Below are 16,090 nucleotides of genomic sequence, written 5' to 3' on the forward strand. Positions count from 1 at the left end.
TGCTCCACTGCTAGACTTGACTCTTTTTTATGTGGGATCATTGTTCTGGTATAGAGCATCTGATTTTATTAATATTTCTTTGTAATGCTCATAATCTTGATCTGTATAGCTGCCAGGCCTTTTCCTAGTCATCAGTTCCCACAATCCCGGTGTTCCGGGATACTTAACAAAAGCACCTTTTTCTCCAAGATAAGATTCTGAATATACAATTAGATCATCTCCCATAAATGTTACTCCGAAATTGCCAATTCTATGTATGATGCTACCATCACGCTCTGTGTCAGCATATAAGCCAAAGACCTCATCTTTTTTGTCTTTAGGTGTGCTTAAATATTTTTGAGCAAGAAGACCCAATTCAATAGGATCCTGAGTAGCTTCAATTCTTCGAGGAGCAACAGGACTAGGTGTATGAATACTAGAAAGTGGGTGATTGGATAATCTAATATGTTCCTTGCAGCTACAGGTACAAGCTCTGTGATCAAATTTTGATTTTGCTCTGTAACAGTTTTGATATTTTTACCTAATTCACTAATAGCATCAATAATAGGCTGTTCTGTTTGCTTGTGTTTTTCATAAATTCCTCGGTTCTCTGATTTCCATCCCTTAAATCTTTTTACAAGATAATCTCTTAATTTAAGATCATCAATGATTGGCCTTTTCATGGTTATTTATATATGTTTCAATGTCTAGAAAATTGTTAATTTTATTTCTATATTTACCTGTATTAGGTGTTCTTGTCATATCAATTGTGACAAACCCATAACTGTCCTGGTTCCAGCACCTACTGCAAAACTTGGAAAAATTATTGTAGCTCAAGTCCCCACCTACATATTCATCATGTATGTGTTTGAGGTTGGTATGATCTTGATGAAACACACATATAAAATTGCTGTTGTCTCGGATCAGCTGCTTCGGTATTTTTGAAAAAGTCTGTTCAAGGTAGAAGCAATCAATGTTTTTGTGTCGGCCCTGTGTAAAGAAATTTCTAACCTTGATTTGATTATCCAATATATGTCATCAAACACAACAACAGAATTATCGAGACATTCATGGAGTGGCTTAACATCTGATTCAAAAGTGGCAATGCAATATCCAGTCCATCATATAGCTTCATCAGCTGCTGATATTTTAATTGTTCCAAGCTCTTAGAGAAGACATACAAGTGCCTGTTTTTCCAATCTAACCAGCTGGGTGCCAATAAAAAATTATCAATCATTAGTGTAGTTTTACCACAAGCCGATGGCCCAACAATAAGACATCTAATATTATCAGGTAGCAACTTGCCATTTCTCTTAATCTGCTGTTCAGGTTCTGGCAGCCTTTTTATAACATCCCAGGTGTTCATATTATTATTTTGTTTGCCTCGATCCAGCTGTGTTCTGGAAGTCCTAGCCATTTGACAAATAACTTGTTGCCTTTTCTGCGGATGATTTTTTCTATGAGATATGTGTCAGGCTGTTTAGTTTTGTTGAGTTCTTCTTCATAGAACCTGCCTTTGAGAATTTCTCCTCGGTGGTCTTTTATTATATAAGTGTTAAGGGTCCCAGGTTTAACTTGAACCACTGTAAATAATTCAGTGCTCCAGTTTCTTGTAAAACCTCTTTTGAATAAGTGCTTATATTTGCTGATTCTTACTTGATCACCCACCTTGTATTTGGCTTTTCTTGTTGTTGGCTGATATTTAGGATAATAAACAGTACTGATCAATTTTTGCTCATCAGATGAAGTTACTTCAGAGGGTTTCATGTTGATTGTGGAATGGACCGAGTTGTTATATTTTTGTAGAAGTTCTGGAAGAATATTAATCCATTTATAATTACCTTGAAGTGTAAATTGTTTATACATATGATTTTTTAGGGTTTTGTTGAATCTCTCTACAATTGAGGCCTTGAGATCACTGTAACTCGAGTAATGTTGTATTGACTGGCTTTTAATAAATTGTTGGAACACAGAATTATAAAATTCTTTGCCATTATCTGTTTGCAAATAGCGCGGTGATCTTCCACTCTGATTGATGATTGTCCTGAAGGCTTCTGTAACATATTTTCCAGTTTTGGATTTGAGTGGCACAGCCCAGGAAAATTTTGAAAATGTATCTATGACAGTGAGTAGATACTTGTAGCCCTTGTTGATCTTGTCTAAGTTTTTCAGCTGTCCACTTGCCATCTCAATCAAGTCGCACTGCCATAAATCATCTATGCCTTTTGTAACTACTGGCAATCTCTTATAATTATGTCTGGCTTGTCTGTGTAATTCATCAACAATAATTTGTCTAGACATAATATGTAAACAAGAATATTGCAACTATAGGGTGTTCAGCAGCTGATACTACAGGATTTTCTAAATATAATTTGTCTCCTATTTGTATATTAAATTCCAGAGAGCCATCATCTTCAGCATAAGATGTTTCTAATGTATTGGGGTCTGTAAAATCCTCTAACTCTACACTGGTGATTTTTGCTTTGTTATCAGCATTTGTTATTGATAAGGTGGGGTAGTGGTGTGCCTGTGGTTGTAGCCAATATTTGATCTTGATTGGTCTCAGTGTGCCCCCAACAAAAAACTGGTAATAAAATTGTGCAGGGGACAGCATATATATTTTGCCTCCTGGTGTAAATGGTGAATCATATTCTTTGTTGGGGATGCTGTACAATTCAAGAATTACTGTATGTTTAGGATTCTCGATTATGCCGGTTATTTCTTTTTCTGCTGTAAGCAATCTGCTTGTTACAGATTCAAGATGCTCATTGATGGTCCTAACAACATCATCATGGCCTGGCTTGATTTTTATGTCCACAACAAGTTTCTTGTATTGTTGCACAATTTCTCGTAGCTGGGTGGCAAAAACAGACAAAGCATTTGCTTGATTGGATTCCATGGTCCGTAGCTGTTGCTTGATATTGGCTACAATTTGCTGTAAATTTTCAACAACTGCCAATTTTGAATTTTGAGCAGTAAGATCATGGACTTGTCTTCTGATATCCTCAAACAGGGCATGCAGTTCATTAATATGTTGATTGGTTGGTAGAGTAGCCACTGTCTGAGTAAGTTGTTTGATCTCTGTCTGGATATTCTTGATATCTTCTGATTTCAATATGCGATTCACTGCCCTCTTAATATTTTTAAGTTCCTGTGATGTAGGCAGATTTGATACAGTATTTTGCAAAGATTCAAGTGCCAATTTTACATTATTTAATTCAGAAGCATCAGCCACATTTTGCATAGCATTTTGGAGCAGGGCTATATCTGCCTGAGAGGGTGTTGATTGTTGTAAAATTTCAAGCTTTGTTTGGATATCATCGATCAAGTGATGAAAATGAGATAGCTCAGATTCAGTGTTGAGGTTTTCAAGTTTTGTGATCTGTTGCTGGACACTGACAAGGGTGTCTACAATACCAGGCAAGCGGGATTCTAGAGATTCTTGTACATTTGTCAAATCATTTTGCACTGCTGCTATTGTACCCTCAAGATGGGTTATGGTACTTTGAATAATTCCAAAATCTTCATATGTTTCAAGTTGCAGCTTAATATTGGCAACACTCCGAGTTATTGCACTCAAAGCATCAGAAGATGGCAAGTTGTTCATAAAATTTTCAAGTGTCTCAATTTTTTCTTTAACCTCGGCTATGGCATTGTTCAAGGGGTCCAGATTAGGTATCTGTAATGATTGAATCTGTTCTTTTAGAGTGGAAATCACTAGATCAAAATCTTCTTGTGATTTTATGCTTTTGACAATTGTTTGGAGCTGTGCCTGGACATTATTTATTTGCTCTTCCAATTGTTGTTTCAATTGCTCAGAGTTGGTGGCCTGGGTCTTAAATTTGGCTTGAAGAGCTGCTACAGCTTCTTCTAAACTTTGAAAATTATCCAATGTGGCCAAATCAGTATATTTCTGAAGCAATAATTTGAGTTCAGAATCAATTTTAAGAAGAGGGTCCATGCATTGTGATTGCAAATTTGTAATTTCTAGTTGAAGACTGGCATTCAGTGTGGTTTGTAAAGCTTGTAAATCACTTCTTAATTTCTTGACTCTGACATCAAGCATCAGAATCTCATCACTGTGATCTTCATGTCTTGTATGGCCAAATATATCATTAGGCATTTTTGTTTTAGCGGTTATTTATTATTGAATATCTAATTCTTAATTCTATAAAAAAGGGTATAAGCTTGTCATAGGATCCCGGGACCTCAATATATAAGCAGTCACCAGCAGAAACAGTATAAACAGTGCCAGAAATCATGTTTGAGTGCTTAATTCTATAAATATTTCTCCCTATTGATATCTTGACATTACCCTCAGGGGTTGTAATAAATTGTAATTGTCCACCTACAGGTAATTGGTAATGATTTAAATTATTGTTAAATATGTACAATGTTTTACCTGTTTCATCATCAACATCTGTAAGTATGCTGTTCAGATGAATAATTAACAAAGCACTTAGTTTAGATATTATATCAGAAGAGGGTTGTGGTGTTGGCAGGTCCATAATAGCCTGTTTTTTGAACCCAAATAAGTTCATAGGCATGTTTATTTTTTTCAAATCATGCTCTGTGTTTGGGCATTGATTCCCACTTTTCAAATCACAATGACCCCATGGTAGAGTATGTATGCCACATGACAAAATACATCTCTTATCATCATGTGGGTCCAGAGCCACTTTTCTTACAATATTTGTAGTCAACAAGTGATCCACACTCTGAATTCTGGATTCTGATTGTGCTACATGATTTGAGGCAATCTTCATAATCTTTAAATTCAAGCTCTTTGTCCACAGTTACTCTGCCAATGCCCTTGGCCTTTTTGGCAACAGCACCACTACATGTTTCAAAGCTGTACATCTTGGCCCTTAACCCAGCAAATGCCACAATAACATCACCAAGTGTCTCATCTTTTAACTTGCCAGGCACCTTTTTGTTGTGAGGTTGAATCCTTGTATGTTCACTGGTATCAAAATATTCAAGCAATTCAGGCTGTGACATATCTTCATAAACATTTTCTGTCTGAATATCAAGAACAAAACTATCTGTGTCCATGTACATCAGTTTTACACGATCCTTATAAAAAGGCTTCAACACATCATAATACAATTTTAACATGTGTAATGTGGCCAATTCCAATATCACAGCCCCTACATAAATAGGCTTATCAAACTTAATCTTTGTTTTTCTCATATTAAAAAGTGCCATATGCTCATCATAAATTCTTCTGTAATTGAAGTTGGGCTTTGCTATCAATTTTTTGCTCCGGCTGGGGTCAGTAATTATTTTAACATCAATATGTTTTCTGACATTTTCTATTGTTTTGCCATACACAGAATTGACCATCAATTTAAACAAAGTTTTATCAAATTGGCTCATTGCAGATGTTCGAAGCTCTGTGTTTGTATCAATATATGGCTTCAACCATCTTGAGTGCCTGAACCTTAAAACTTTGCCAACTTTGCTCACTTGAACACCATGATTCATCAGGAACTGGAGGTTTTTGTAATATATGACATAATCCTGTTTTGCCCCCAGAGTCATCATCAATTTCTTTTGTTTAGAGCCAGGTGAGCACTTAACCTCAGGAATTGGGGGCAGATCAGAAAATGTGTTGTGTAAATTATCAGGAATTGTCAGATCAACCTCTAAGAACAGGCCATAGTTACTGTCATCAAAATCCTTAAGATCTTCAATATTGAAATCTTCAACCCACTCAAGCCCTGCATATGGCAGTTTATCCATCATAGCATAACCATACAGGCTATTGGCATCCACATACAGTATATAATTTGATGGCAGTGCTGGATCATAATCAGGAATATATTTGTTATTAGCTCTGGCATATCTCTGAGAGCATTGCACAATGCCCCCTCTTATACATTGCTCCATAAACAGATACATATCCTGATCTTGGATCAGATCCAATTGCATTTTAGTGTTCAAAAACATTGCAGACCATGCTAGGCCTGGCGCACTGTAAAAATACATTGGATCCAGCTTATAATTTTCCATGGAAGATTTTCTGAATGCCTGCAGTATATCAGCTAAGAGGGTCACATCAAGTTTTAAATATGCCTTGTGATAATCACCAAATGACTTGCATTTTAAATTGTTCCACATCAATTGGGCATGGTGATAATCATCATCAGTGATTCCAGATCCTCTGATTTTGCTGTAAAACTCTTGTTGTGGTGGCAGAGCACACTCATCAAATTTGGAAAAATCTGTAACATAGTCATATGGATATACACCCTTCCGCCTAATTAATTTCAGGTCCTGATTTGGAAACAAAGCACATGTGATTTTGAATTGATCATCAGATAATTGAGTGGCCAGTGTAGCCAGGCTAGCCGATAAAATTCTGTATGAATCAAGAAATCTTAAGTGAATAGGAACACCATTAACTTTAATTATTTTGCTAATGGCAATATATTTCTCATTCTTTTCAGCTAAAATATTTAAATTCTGCTTGTCAAACCCCTCGTACCTGATCAAATAATGGAAATCATAATTGGATGCTCCATGGCAAAATATGGGGACAAATTTTGGTCTCTGGATCTTAATATTACAGCTATTACACAGGGCCATTAAGAATTTACCATCTGTATGGGAATGGTGATGTACCTTGATATTTATATCTGAAAATTCAGAATCACATACCGGGCATTTTTCTGCATTGTTGAAATCTTCATTCTGTTTCTCTGTTAAAGGCAACATGGGTTTTGATTTTAATAAGACATTAGATGCTATGTCATGGCACTCATTTTCTATTCTATGTGCAAATTCTTTGATGGCATCTGCTCCCATGTATAAATATTCTTTACTAACAACCCCATCCTGTACAACCACATAATAAAAACTAGAAGGTTCATGTAACTGGTATGGTGTAATTGAAGGTTCATCAGGATCTGGGCTGCAGAATGCAAGGGGTTTGAGGTTTGATTCAAAATCACAGACTATATATGCTGGGTGTTCCAACAAGGCTTCAAACTTTTTGAATTTGGCATTTTCACTTGGATTAGGCATCACCATATGAACAAAGATTATAGTTGCCACAGTATTTTAAATATTCAATTAACTTGTTTTTAGCAATTTTTGCATTTTTTTCACGAACCCCATTTACCATTTTTTGACCATCAAATACAGTTAAACATCTTCTGCACAACTTAAATATTCTATTAGATTTGTCTAGTTGTGTTCTGACTAAAGCTTCAAGATTATGTATCAGAGTGTAATGGTGTGTGCCATCTCCTTCAATTAAGAGCAGATCAATCGGAACAGCAGAATCATCATCAAATATACTGATTCTGAGAGGTGCTATCAAGCAATTACCATTGCCAGTAGAACAAATAAATACATTAATAGATAATTGTTTACCATTGATATCCCGGGCCTTTTTTTCAAATTTATCAATATTCTGAACAGACATTGGATATTCTAAGCCCTCCATTTCTTCATCAAAATCATGTTCATGTTGTTTATAATAAGTTATTCTCTGAGGATTCCTTGAAACTGGAAACAAAGCAGCTAAAATACACCACAAAAAGCATTTCTCATCATTATTTTCTATGTTAACCACGGCTCTTTTGTTTTCAATATTGGCAGGTAATGGGAAATATGTAGATCCTTGTAATGGGCTGAATTCAGAAATATTAACATAGAGCTTGTGTGGAGATCCGTATAGGCTCCATCCTGACTCTTTTCCAGCAAATTCAGAGTGTTTAATATTCAATTGATCTATCAAACTGCTTATTATTTTGTCTAAATTTGCATTTGAATATACCGGTACAGTTTCTGTTATGTGGGGCTGTGTAAATTTTGTGCCATTTGGCTTCTTATATTGTGTAAACAATTTGAGGGACAGCTTATAAGAGCCATTTTGTGCATTTAGAATTGCCTGCACATCAGGATTTATACTGTTCAAAAAATTCTTAATACCACATTTTTGCTCTGATACAAACCGGTAATCCCTAAGTTGGCCAGCAAAACTGCTATGGATGGGTTCATAGCGTGGCTGCTTTGCCGGTCTAGCATTAACAGGTGTTTCATGCTTCCTTTTCAGACCAGATGTAGATGGTTGTGGGGGCAATGTTGATGACTGTGCAGAACAAGTACCCTTATGTTTATAAGTGAAGTATTCCATGCTATATTTTCTATGGCATTTAGGGCATATTTTAGTGGGAGTTCTGCATTTGTCTGGAACACAATTCCTTTGGTGCCTGGCCCAATTGGGGCTGGTTATATTCTTATTGCATTGATTACAATATTTTTGATTTGGCATTTTTGTTGTTTATTATATAAAATTTCTTGGGATTCAAATCAAAACTCTATGCTTAGTAAAAAATATCAGTTGGGTTCAGCAGTGTGCTTTGTATATTTAGTGTGTGTGTGTGTGTGTTAATATTTTTGGCTTTGGTATTTATATAAAATTTCTTGGGGTTCAAATCAAAACTCTATACTTAATAAACCTATGACAGGTTGTATAAAGCTGATAGCCTACATGCACAAATATAGAATAAGTACAGAAGCACTGCTCTAGCACAAATACATGTCTACACAGGCATGTCCTAGAAAAAACAATAACCTAATACCATGTGTCATGTATAACAAATTGGGGCAGATATAAACCTGACTCTAAATATGAGTGGATTACAACAAACAAGCAAAATATGTCAAATATCAAACCTGTATGAGGAGCAATGCAACAACACATCTGTACTCCTCAGCCACTCTCACAACACTAACTGATATGTAATGCAAAAGCACTTGCATCATAATTTGTTGCATAATATTGGATAAAAATTTGTTGCACAACATGATGCAATAGCTCTTGCATCATAATTTGTTGCATAATATTGGATAATAATTTGTTGCACAACATGATGCAAGAGCTTTTGCATTACATGTGTGTGTGTGTGTGAGGGGGTATGTGTGGGTGAATATGTGGGTGGGTGTGGGTGAGGGTGGCTTAGTTTTAGGTGTGGGCAGAAACAATATCAAGAGGGGCATATTTTTAACAAGCTTATGGACAACAATCTCACAGATGTGGCTTTTGTAAGTGTAGGCAAATCAATCTGAGGGGCCTCATCATTTCACAGGAAATTCCTGAGGGCATTTTTACAAAAATCTTGGATTAGACAGAGTACCACACTTGAGCAATAAGCTCATATGCTCATCTTGAGCTAGTTTTAAGTGTAGCCAAATCTGCCTGACGGGGCTCTTCATTTGTTGAGTTTATAATAGTATCAATTACACTACTTCTTTATGATATCTACTAGCACCGAAGCGTTGTTGAAAGAGTTTTGCGACACCCTGTATATACAGAGTGTATCATAAGTGATGGTTTGGTTTGGTTTGAGTTGGTGTTTTAAGTCCACTTTATGCACAGTAAGGCTAATCGGGACTGGACCTACAGTTTAAAGTGGGATCCGAACCACTTGTGCCTCCACCGGGTTTCGAACCCGGGACCCCTTGATTACAAGTCAATGACGCTACCACTGCGCCATGGGGGAGGCCCAAGTGATGGTCCTAAATGAAACCAGAGATACATCTCGTCAAACCCAGACGAAAGTTCCTCTTACACTTTTCTGAGAGATGCTCAGTGTCGGAGTTAGACATCACCAAAAGTGTGGGAAAATACATTTTAAACATATGTAGGACGAGTACTATGGCAGTTAGAAAGGCGGTTCCAAAGAAATCATAAAGGAATCTTATGCGCTCTACCAGAAACACACCATGGGAGATCTATGCGGAAAGGACTCCCCATAGGAAATGGGGTTCCTCGTAGAAAGAATACGTGAATAGGGTATCTGAGGAAGCAAGTGGACGTCAAATACATGATATCCAGATACCATTCACAAATATGGAAACACGATAAACGAAACCGGGATAATTTTAGCATGGTTGCGTTCCCGGAGGTGCAATGGTCATAGCAACACCGACAGTAAATGTAAGAAAAATGTTCGTTGGCTGACGAATGTCGTGGGAAAACAGTGTTTGGCTGTGGTTGGTAGTTTGTAAAAGATGGAAAGAGTATGATGTCTGAAGGGAGTCGACGAGGGCCTATGAAAAATCCTGCATGCCCCCTTTGTGACGGAAGAAACACCAGTACAAAGAAGAGAATACGTAAGATGAATTTTGTTTTCCGATGGTTACGGGAGTTGAACCCTCAACCTACTGAATGTAAGCCGAAGACGTTACCATGAGAGGCACTGTGACACAGTAGTGTTGTGGTGTGAATGCAGGATGGAGGCACGATACCTACGTACATACGTACGTATTGTTAATCGAAACCATGGATGGTACCGAGCCCGAGACCAGTCTCAGTCTTGTCTCGAATTTGATGCCGAGACGAGAACAGGACAGCATATCTGCAGACGAGACGAGAACGAGACCACCACCCTCGAGACGTGTTCGAGACGCGACCAAGAACGAGACGGTTACCTAGTACACGAGACGAGACGGACAACGAGATCACCCTTTTGAACTCGAGATGAGACCGAGACCAATGAAAGTCTCGTCTCGATACCATCCCTAATCAAAACGTACACGACGTTATTGGAAATCACTGTACTTGATACTGTAGGTACCTTTGAATCACATAAGAGGTACGACGTGTTCTACTTAATACAAAATTTGACATTTTTTGTTGTTGCAAATTTCAATAAATAAAAATTGGTTTTGTCAGTATATGGTAATAATTGCCTTATAATGTGGAAATATTTTTTCTCTCTGAACTGAAAATTTAATTGTATGTGCAAGTGAAATTCTTCCCTTGTTTCTATTATAACCTTATATTATGAGAATATTAGTTTTTGCATTGCACTCAGTGTATCAGAATGGTAGTGTTCAAACTTTTTCATCATGAGGAGGGAGACATGTTGGTCCATTACATTCATCAAAATTACTGATGTTCAGTAACATACACAATAACCAATTATTATTAATTCTCTTCATGGTCTCTGTAAGGGGGTTAGGGGGCATGCCTCTCCTACTCTCCGGACATTCAGAAACTTGTTATTACAGAACTTTTATATTCAGTTAAACTGTTGTGCTTGTTTTTCATCAATTTCATGAATTTATCATTCATCTCTATTGTAGCAATTTTTAGAGAAGAAATTACGAGAAGTGAACGAACTTACAAAAAATGTTCATTCTATCTGCATTACGTTATTCAATGGGAAATGTACCGATGCATATGCACAGTTTTGAGTGATTTTTTTTAGTTTCTTGATAGAGGCTCTTTAATGTGAAATGTAGCCACACAAAGAGTGTGAACTACAATATCTCAGATTTTGTTCATTTTCCAAAGGAAAATAAACAATTTTTAATATAGCATGACAAGCAGTCAAAAGAACGTAAAATTATTCCTGCTTAATTTTATTATTTGTGTTATTAATGTATTTTTATTCTTCATGCACACATCTTCCCCCACATTCCAGGACAATTGGACTGGACCAAAGAGGGTTGGTAACGTTAGACCCTTCTAGTTTGATTCATTTTTTGACTCTCTTTGCATTGATATGTGTACTTTGTTGCAAAGTGCAACACTGTGTGTTGCCTACCTTGTTGATTGTTGTCACGTAGTTGTATTTTGTGTTTGCACTACATCCTGAATGCTGCAAAAATGATGTGTCTTTGGAGCGGTGTAGATTGCTGTGTATGGTCACATGGTGCGTGATAACTAGGGCTCGGATTTTTATGACATATCATATTTTCCCAGGGGCTGGTTTTCTGTTTGTTAAGTTAGTTTAAGCACGTTTCTTCGTGTTTTGAAATCAATAACACTGTTTATATTGGTCGTATAAATGCATATTTCTACTATATTTTATTTTTGGTTTAGGGCACATTATGGCCCAAAAGTTTGGAATAAAAGCATATTTTCATGCTCAACACACAGTACTTCCAGTGTTTAAAAAGAAATTCCTGGCTTGTTTCGCAAATTTATCTAAACGGCAGATATTTTTTCAGTTTGTTTTATACCTTGGTTGGAAAATAACCAACGGTGTATTTTTCCTGGATGTGCTTTAAAAAAATAAACAGTGAAACTGTTTTTCAATCGTTCTTTTCCTTGTCTGCAATCGGCTTAAAGATTGTTAGGCTATTGTTAATTCCTTATCGTTAGCTGTTCTGCCCATCCCCTCCCCTTCTATACAGACAACCAGACAGCATTGGAAGCGTATGTTATTTTCAGTGAGGGAGCGTAGGAGCGTATCAGTGCCAAGGAAGCTGAGAAAGGAATCCTGTCGTTTAGAGTTTGAAGCTTCCAGTTCGCAGTCCATCCAAAGACCATCTTTGCTCCAGAAAGTAGGGGAATGAATTTTGTAGGTAACGCATACGTAGTTATAATTTCAAGATGCCGAAAGTGAAGTGCCCAGAGAGTGTGAAATTAAATTTTTTTGTGAGAGAGTTCGGTGAAAAGTTTTTCAGTACTGATGGCCGAATTTTATTTCGTAAATTGTGTTTCATATATTTTTTAAATGTCAGTCATTTAAAATTTTACATATATCCTATTTGTCATATTTTCAGTTTTTAAGGTCATATTTTGCTAATTTTAAGGGCATAAATGCATGCATATTACAGAAGTTTTTAAGTCCTAAAAATCCGAACCCTAGTGATAACCAATCAAATGAACGTTGAAAGTCATTTGTTGAATATTTGGAGCTTGAATACCATTATTCTTGCGCACAGCATCTACTTGGTTGATCACATTTTACTTGCACCAGCCTGACATGGGATACACCTGCATTACACCTAGTGTTGAAAAGTGCAGTGAATTAAATTGGACCTATATCTTGATGGATGTAAACTTAGGAAATTGCAATGTTGCCATATTTCTCACTACTTGTGTTGCTGATTTCGTCGTTGAGAGAAATTCTAAAAAAAACAGCTTTGTACGAATGGAATTATCTCAATAACAGGGTGCGTCTTATACATGCGTGCAGCCTATACATACCAAAATGCAGTAGTTGTGCTTCATTTGGTGCAGTTTGGAAAGACTGTGTTGGTGTTTTTTTGTAAGAAATAAATGAATGAACTATATTTGGGGGCTGCTTTAGTACATGTGGCCATTTTGCATCTTCAGTGCACATAGAGAAAAAATGCCTCTATCTAAAATCTCTACCTGAAAGTTAGAAATGGTGTGTAAAAATCTCGAGAAAGGTAAAATGTGCAAAGTTGTAAAGAGACTTACATGAACATACACAACACGATTAAAATGTAAGGAAACTAAAATTTTCTTCATGGCTTATGTTTCTCAAGAATCTAAAAACATTATTTAAACACTTATCATATTCCGATGAGGATTTGGAAAGATGAAAACTTTTTCTGACAATATTACATTCACTACATTCAATAAGGATGTGCTGAACACTTAAAACTTCATTTCATACACGGTTCAGTGGAGGATCCACTTCTTGCAGCAAATGGCAATGTGTCCAATGTGAAACCAAATGACTTCTCGGTAGGAGGGACAGTATGAGGAACACCATGTGCTAATGGTGGACTCGATAGCACGAAGCTTGTTCCCCATTGTCTCATCCGATCTTCCAGCCACATATGTTGCAGGGAAGAATGAAACACATTCTTCAGGTCACTGGCTAGCAAAAGGTGAACCAGGACATCGCCATCTACAGCAGTAGCAGCAGCATCATTTCTGTTTATGCTCATGTGTTTTTTTGTAACGCAACAGAAACAAATATTAGGATTTTTTTTAAATGTTCAAGAAACAAAACCAACAAGTTATGTAGTTGGTTAATTGGATTACAACTTAACTAAATGTGCGATTGTGCTTAATCATTTATTTATGTGATTTTTTCTGCATATACCACAACTTTATAAATTATGCATAAGAAAGTCATATAGAATTCTAAAATGTAAGAGTAGATATATGTGAAGTTCAATGAAGATTTCTCCTAAAGCACTTCCAGTGGTCATATGGGAATGAAAGTACACATCTTTACATGTGACATGTTACAATACAATTTGTAGCCATGAACTAATACATGTTTTTGTTTTGTGGCTGTAAAACTGTAGAAAGGTGTGAGGATGGAGCCAGTGGAGTAGAGAAGTTATCAGGTTCTTGTTCCTGAAACACAACACCCAAACAAATTTTCCAGGACATGAGGATGATGTATGTCCCAGATGTTACATCCTATGAAGTCCACCAGGCCTCCCTGATGATGCAGTGGTAGCGTTGTTGCCTTGCATTCAAGGGGTCCCAGGTTCGATACCCGGAGGAGGCACATAGTGGTTTGGATCCCACTTTAAACTGTAGGTCGAGTCCCAATTAGCCTTACTGTGCATGAAGTGGACTTTAAACACCAACTCAAATCTTAAAAGCACTGGCATAGGCAATTAAAATGTGAGGTCGGACATTGATGGAAAAGGCCCTCCTACTGCCGGTCGACTGCAGTAGCCATTGATGGAGACAGCACCAACAAAGTTGAGGCTTCACTTACAGAAGGTTGCCATATATACTCCACTGTCAAGGTGATGCTCACCAGTGGCGCAGGAACAGTGGTGTACAGGGGTACATTGTACCCCCATATTTTTGAAGGGGTTACTGTACCCCATAAATCCATAAATCGAGTTGTACCCCCCTTTGGTAATTTGACAGCAGATGGTGCTACTGTTAAAAGAACCTATTTTCAATTCACCCAATAAAAAAGTGTATATTGTTTATAACTTATGAGCATTATCTTTCTTACCACAGAAATTCAATCCATTGCAAACTTATTCTACTACATTGTGCTTGCTACTAGTTAGTTCATTGACCTGTGTTCTTGGAAACCTCTTTAAGAAGATGAAAATTGATCAAAATATGTGTGGAACGATGGAACCATATTTGCTCTCAGAAAATCACGCTGCAGACGAATGCTCCTTTGCGTAAGGGGAATACACTTTACTAAAGAAGTGGTATGTTGGCATGTTTAAAATGTAATTTTCCGAAACTAAATATTTACACGAACGAGACGAGACACAACAATCCAACTTCGGGGGTACAATGTACTCCTGTACCTCACCCATATTTTTCATAACTTTCTAAGATGGTGTACGGAAAACTATACTTAAACCCATATAGAGTCCCGATTAGCCTATTTGAACATGAAGAGTATCTAGAATAAGTTTTAATAACTTCACAGTGGAAACCGAAACAAAAATAAGCACAAACAAGAACGAAAAGGACCTCACCACACAGGAGACGAGATGAGGCTGTGACAATTCTCGACTCATCGCATCGCGATATCTTTCCTAGGTGAAATTAAATTTTTCCTAGACATTTAAACAGGATGCAATTTGCGACTTTATCAGGGGGGACTTATTTTTGCCTATGTAATAGGGTATACTTATAATTGGACATTAATTGCTTATAATCTAATTGTGATATCGAATGCAACACAAACACAATGTCAAACTGTAAGAAAATTACATTAGTCAGATGAATGAAAGACATAAATGAGATTCGCTGCAGGTTGGTATATTTTGGATTGGATGGATTCACAAGGTCTTTGAGTGATATTTGATTGATTTATTTGGTTTATTTTACTTCGCATTTCTGCCACTTTTGGCTAATCGCAAAGATGATGATGATGAGTGATGATATGATGAAATTGATGTACATTCACAAATAACACCCATGTCCAGGCTGGGATTCGAACCTGGGACCTCTGATGTCATAGCGTGCTATGCTAACCCCTCTGCCACGAAGGCCGGCAAAGTGGGAATGTGTTTTGGATTTTCTTTGTAGATGCGAAAATTCTTAACTGTGATGCGCACATGCTTTTCCTTACATTAAAGTTTACCTTTTCACATAAGCGAGAAATTGACATGTCACCCAAAAACACACCCATGTATCTGCATTTAATACCACTAGTAGAATGACAGCACTTCGTTCCTACGAGTCAGCAAAAATTCGATGCGACTGGTGTTATGTTACATCCTGTTGTAGCGGGGTACGAGCGGTTTTATTGTTGAGTCAGCAGAACGTGTCTGATCACGTTGAAGACATCAGAATCAGTGGGGGAGGGGGTCAATGGATTTGTCACGTTGTTTCTTGATGTATGCTAACCTAACACGTGCGTATATGTGTGTGTGTGTGTGTGTGTGT

The 16,090-nt window shown here is 37.1% G+C and overlaps 1 protein-coding gene and 1 non-coding gene across 2 annotated transcripts in view; both read right to left on the bottom strand.

Moving 5' to 3' along the window:
- Positions 1 to 16,090, bottom strand: part of LOC146004332 (uncharacterized) — a 381,568-nt gene that overhangs the window by 199,590 nt on the left and 165,888 nt on the right. The window lies entirely within an intron of this gene.
- On the bottom strand, positions 9,423 to 9,497 carry TRNAT-UGU (transfer RNA threonine (anticodon UGU)). Its single transcript has one exon. It is a non-coding gene; the product is annotated as a tRNA-Thr (tRNA).

Source organism: Lepisma saccharinum, chromosome 21 (genome assembly GCF_977018435.1).
Source record: "Lepisma saccharinum chromosome 21, izLepSacc3.1, whole genome shotgun sequence".
NCBI classification, from domain to species: Eukaryota; Metazoa; Arthropoda; class Insecta; order Zygentoma; family Lepismatidae; genus Lepisma; species Lepisma saccharinum.